Source organism: Haliotis cracherodii, unplaced genomic scaffold (genome assembly GCF_022045235.1).
Source record: "Haliotis cracherodii isolate W230 unplaced genomic scaffold, xgHalCrac1.p SCAF_20, whole genome shotgun sequence".
Taxonomy (NCBI): Eukaryota; Metazoa; Mollusca; class Gastropoda; order Lepetellida; family Haliotidae; genus Haliotis; species Haliotis cracherodii.
The window spans coordinates 3,035,860-3,041,976 of NW_027266276.1; positions in this window are offsets into that span (position 1 = coordinate 3,035,860).

The window sequence follows — 6,117 nt, forward strand, 5'->3', positions numbered from 1 at the left end:
CCATCTGCCTCCAGACACGAGTCCTACCATCAGCGTGGTACAATCACAACCGACTCTCGTCAGACCAATGAATCATCATCCATGACCTCAAGTTCCAGCGTCCTCGAGCCTGACGCCAGGCTAAACGGTCCCGCAAGTGTTGGGCTGCGATGAGTGGTCTTCTGGCCTTCCCGCTGCATTCAGTCGACGTCTGGTGGTGCTAAGGGACACTCTGTTAAAAGGTGCAAGTTGGCTGCCTTTTAGCCTGGAGCACAAGGATCCTGTCCTCTCTGACATTGGTCTTCCGTTGACGTCCTGATCTCGTCAAGCCCCTCACATTTCCAGTCAATGTATAGTTTCTAATGAGTCGACTGGTTACAGTATGTTTAATGTTAATGGCGGTGACAATAGCCCGACTTGGCATGCCAATTTGGTGCATGCCAGTGATTTTCCATCTTTTATTTTTGGGGATAGTGCGCTAAGGCATTTCACTTACAATCCTTCCAAAGACAGATATCAAATTGGTTCACCTTTCATTCCAAATATTGTAATATATACCAGCTTTGAAGGTAACTGGAACAATTATACAGCTACAGTAAACTACGGTTATAACGAACATGCATATAACGAACTGACGGATATAACGAACTACTTTTTGGTCCCGACTATTTGCTGTAGTTATGCTGTATATATGCTTATAACGAACTTCGGTTATAACGAACTAAAATGAGTAGTCCCTTTGAGTTCGTTATAACCGTAGTTTACTGTAATTTGATATTTGAAGATATCATGCACAATTGATAATTTGTGTACGGGCGGGACGCAATGACAGAGTGTTACTTTCGGGAACATGAAACTTTGCGAACTGTGTCTTGGGCAAGATGTTAATGTAAATACTACATTCTCGTTGAATAGCATTTTTACGCCACGAGAGGACTCGAGTAGAAACAATAAAATGTTCACCTTCGTAAAATGCACAAAACACGGGATTGTTGACATTTATATCCATGCCCACTAACAAAATATTCCTGCTTTTGTGTGCAATCATGACACCAGAAACGTTCAGGATATTTATTTTAGAACTTCATATAGAACAAACACAGTGAGTGAGTATAGTTTTACGGCGCTTTCAGCAATATTCCAGCAATATCACTGCGGGAACACCAGAAATGAGCTTTATACATTGTACCCATGTCGGGAATCGAACTCGGGTCTTCAGCGTGACGAACGAACGCTTTAACCAGTAGGCTACCCGACCGCCCCTGAGCATAGGTATGCTCACGGAAAGAGAAACATTTAATAACTCACAAATATCCCCCTTCATAAACGGGTAACTTAATAGCCTTAATGTCATTAAATGTCACTTTAATTCCACACGATTCCTACCATGCCACGGCGGCAGATGACCACATTCGTTAGTTTTCGATACTGACTTCACGGGTCCGAATACCGCTAGCGAAACGTTTTTCGTCTAGTTATTCTAGCATCAAGGTAAATTAAGGGGAAAAGAGTTCCGTCAATGCCAAGTGGAGTTTAAACTAGCAATTCGGTTAGTTAATGCATAGTCAAATACAAAGGAGGCAAGGATTAATATCAACCAAACGCTGAAAGTTCATATGGAGAATCCTAAAAGTAATCTGGTCACTGGATGCATTTAGTACTCTATTTGTGTTTGTTTCCGATCACTGCAGGCATTGATTACTGTATTTGCATGTTTCAAAGGTGTAAAATCCATCTCTTTGGTCCTTGGCAAGTCGTCTTGACTTGAACACCCGATCAATTTAGTTAGTACCCTTTTACGTAAACCAAGGGTGGTACCCTACTAACCCGGAATCCCAAAGGAGAGACAAGTCATTAGAAATTTGGCTCCCATATTTGGTTGAATGAGCACAACTCAATCGCAACCTCTATGGGGGGAATCGTGGAAGAGGCCCTCAGTAGATTTCATAATCGTTACACATAAAAGCAAATGGAAATGCTATTGAGTACTTTTGTGAGGGGTAGGTCAACAGGTTGATCGCCCTTTCATGCAACGATGTATAGTCTAGATTAATGTTCCGGTCACTGTGTCACACGGTCACTGTGTCACACGTACTTATAGAACACCTGGTATCATCACTAGTTGATTGTGATTCACAAACACATGCTTGTGATTTTGTTGGAATCGGTATGAGAGATTTCTTATGAATATGGAAAGGGTTTTGTTGCTGTTATTCACAATCACCAAGACAAGGAAATGAATGTAACAACTTTATTTTTCTGAGGATACCCTTCCTGGAGCTGTTGGTCACATCTTTCAAAGTATGTATAATACCTGACGTGCATCTTTATTTCTCACAAGTTTCACAAAAAGTTGGGGTTTTTTTTAATTTTCATGAATTTCTCCATTCAGTAAAGGTCTCCATAAGATCATAATCTTTGGCATTAATAGAAAAATATTATGTTCACACCTGTAAGATATAATCAATGATTCTTATAACTTTCTGAAACAAATATATTCAACATTTCCATAATGTTCCAATTTATCCGTATAAACATGTACATGGTTCTAACTACAAAAACATTCACAAAAATTTCATTACAAAAGATCAATACAGAAAAGTTGAGTATAGTTTTCACTTTGTTTGGCAGGGGCAAGAGGAATGAGCTTCCTACATTGTACCCATGTTGGGAATAGAAATCAGGCCACTATGTCACAAGGTCACTAGGTTACTCGGTTACAATGTCACTGGGTTACCTAGGTCACAAGGTCATTAGGTTACCCAGGTCACTTAGTGAGGTGAGTTGAAATTGTGTTTAATATCGCATTCAAGATTATTGCACTTATACAGAGAAACTAGATAAAAGCAAAGAAAAGGACAGGTAAAAGAATTATGATAAATCTAATTATGGATAGAATTACATGGAAAAGAGAAGCAGCCAAATTGCCTTGCCTTTTCTGTAGCAAAAGCTGAGTACCAAATACGCAGATAGTGATGAACATGTCAATTTGGTTACTTATATCTAAAATTAAGTGGGGCTTCTAGAGTCCTTGCGGGTTGCCCCTATGGTATTTGAATCTAGGGCCCCTAAATCTTAAACTCTTAACATAAGGGTTATGCATGGTTTTACCTTGACCTACAACACTAGGGGTCTAGGGAACCCCCTGAATAAGTAACTTTAAAGGCCCTTACAGGAATGAATATTACTGTGCATCCATCCAGATGACAGTATATTCTTTTCTGCATCCATTCAAGACATTTGTGCATGAGTGATGCACATTTCTATATCGTGTAATACCCTGGTTATAAGGACACCTTGACTGTTATGCTGAATTTAGAACACTGACTTTACAACTCACAGAAAATCATCTCATAACATCACTACTATCACAAAATACCAACAAGGCAACAGTTGTCCTTGTAATACGCTAGAAATGCCTCTCTCATAAGCAAACTATCTACAGTAAGTCTCCCTGTGAATTTCTATTGTTTACCCCTTAATTAGATTTACAAAATATAAAAGTAATGGTTAAACTTTGAATGGGAACTTGGAATTTAACAGCGTGTGAATAAGGTGTTACATCACTTTGTCACTTTGGAATATCCCAGCAGGAGACACAATAAACGTGCTTCACCCATTCTACTGATGTGGGACATAGAACCCAGGCCTTCCCCGTGACAAACGAACACCTTGACCCTGAGGCAACCCCTATGCCCCTGACACCTATCAAGGCTATGCATAACATCTATATTAAATTTGAAATCCCTTTCAGCAACTGATTGTGTGACTCATAAAATGCCCTTGAGAGTGGATTTGACCTTTGACATAAGTAATACATATGTTAAAAAAATTCACCTGGGCCATAAATATTTGTCAAAACACAAGGACATATTCAGTGTCGTCATAACTAAACATGACACATTAATTAGGTAAAGTAGGCTGCAGTGGTCGACTGACATGACAAATATAAACATGTTCTTGACACACACCCAGTTGTGACCTTGAGCTTCGGTTGAACTTCTTGAGAAATGTCAAGGTTGAATAAAAGAGCAGTAATATCTGGCAATGAATGCTATGATCATATATCTTGATAACTATGAGGGCCTTCAAAGGTGACATGTGCCACTGACTTTTGACACTGAGACACAGGCAAACATTGTTTTGTGTTTTGAAATAACCCAGTGACCTTGACCTGCAACTTTCTTTGACTAAAATAAAAAATATTCAAAGCAGGACCACATCCTAAAAAGCACATACAAATTTCAGTGATAAAAGAATATGTGTCGCGAAAGTGCAAACGCAATTATTTTAATGAGCGATTGTTAATGCATTACCTTGATCTTGAAAAATTTCCCAATAGGCGAGTGGAAGATAAACATGCCAGGCCATACTATAATGCCCACTATCTTTGCAGTTTCCAAGAGGAATTCATGGATGGCAAAACCTTTCACAGGGCTGCTCAGTAAAGTCAAAAAGAAAGACAATGCTTATTCCTACTGCAAAACAAGAATAATAAAAATATGAATCATAATATATCTTTGGTAGATTAAAAAAAATTAAGGAATAAGCAAAGAAATACAACAATTTCTATTTTATTTTTTGGATGGAAAAGTCTACAAATGCCCTCTACATCTGACAAAAACGACAAACAAAGAATTCATTGGTGAGGAAACAGCTGAAGGCGGGAATGGCAACCTAATTCTCGGGACATTGGCAAGAAATGTTTTGAAGAATTGAGACTAAATATGTCCAATCTATGATGTGGTAGACTGTTTTCAATGAGTGAATGAGTTGGGTTTAACACCGCTTTGAGTAGTATTCCAGTCATATCCCGGCATGTCAGCTGGATGTGGGTTTCACTGAAGTGACACTGGACATCTACCACTAAGGTGGAGTTGACCTCTACTGTTACTTCCCGAGCCAAGACTGCAGCTTCAAACACGAACATGATGACAAGACTAAATTGAATAATCTAACGGTCATGATCATGATGATCATATAATCAAATTTGTCCTACCTTATCATTATGATGATTATTTAGTACATATTGTAGATTCATATCAACATCCATTTAAGAAAACATGATGATGTTATGGGCTGAGAATCATTTCATTATTTATATATTTATATATTCATATTTCATATACATGGTGGTGAGTGTCACTTCAAATAGCAACAGTAATAATGTGACAGAAATAAACATGATCATAAACATATTAAACAACATATAAAACAATGTTCTTATGGACATTTCCTCGTGGGGGGCTGTTGAAACATGTTGGAAAGTCTGTCAAGGTGTAGAATGGATACTAAAAGTGCAATAAATGCGAAAATGTAAGTCAGTTTGGATAATGCAGCAGCATACACATCGAATTTACTTTGTGGGTTTGTAAACACTACAATCTTTCCTCAATGATGAATACACAATGTGTGATGTAGTCACACCCACCCAACAAGTCAAGACAAGGACTGAGGAACCCAGCAAGTGTTCGTACAAATGATCGCTCAGATGGGATCACAAAATCAGCAACATTCCTCCTGCAATATGTACCACAGCTGTACAGCTATCTGCTGTACATACTGCTTTAACATCTTGCAATGGCAAAGTTTGTGTTCATGAGGCATGTTCATGAGTTTTGTTTGTTTGTTGTTTAATGCTGCACTCAGCAATATTCCAGCTATATGACAGCAGTCTGTAAATAATCGTGTCTGAACCAGACAATCTAGTGATTGACATCATGAGCATCGATCTCCACGATAGGGATACGATGACATGCATCAACCAAGTCAGCAAGCTTGACCACCCGATCCCGTTAGTCGCCCCTTACATAGTCACTTCTTATGGCAAGCATGGGTTGCTGCAGACCACTACACAGATCTTCACGGGCCACCTTCATGAGTTTAGCTCTTATGACTTCCATGAGTCATATGGGCGGTCGGGTAGCCTAGTGTTTAAAGCCTCGCTTGTCACACCAAAGACCTGGGTTCAATTCCCGACATGGGTACAACGTGTGAAGGCCATTTCTAGTGACCCCCGCCGTGATATTGCTGGAATATTGCTAAAAGCGGCGTAAAACCATACTCACTCACTCACTCACTCACTTCATGAGTCATAAACGGCATCATTTTTTTAGATGGCTAAAAACATAAAATCAG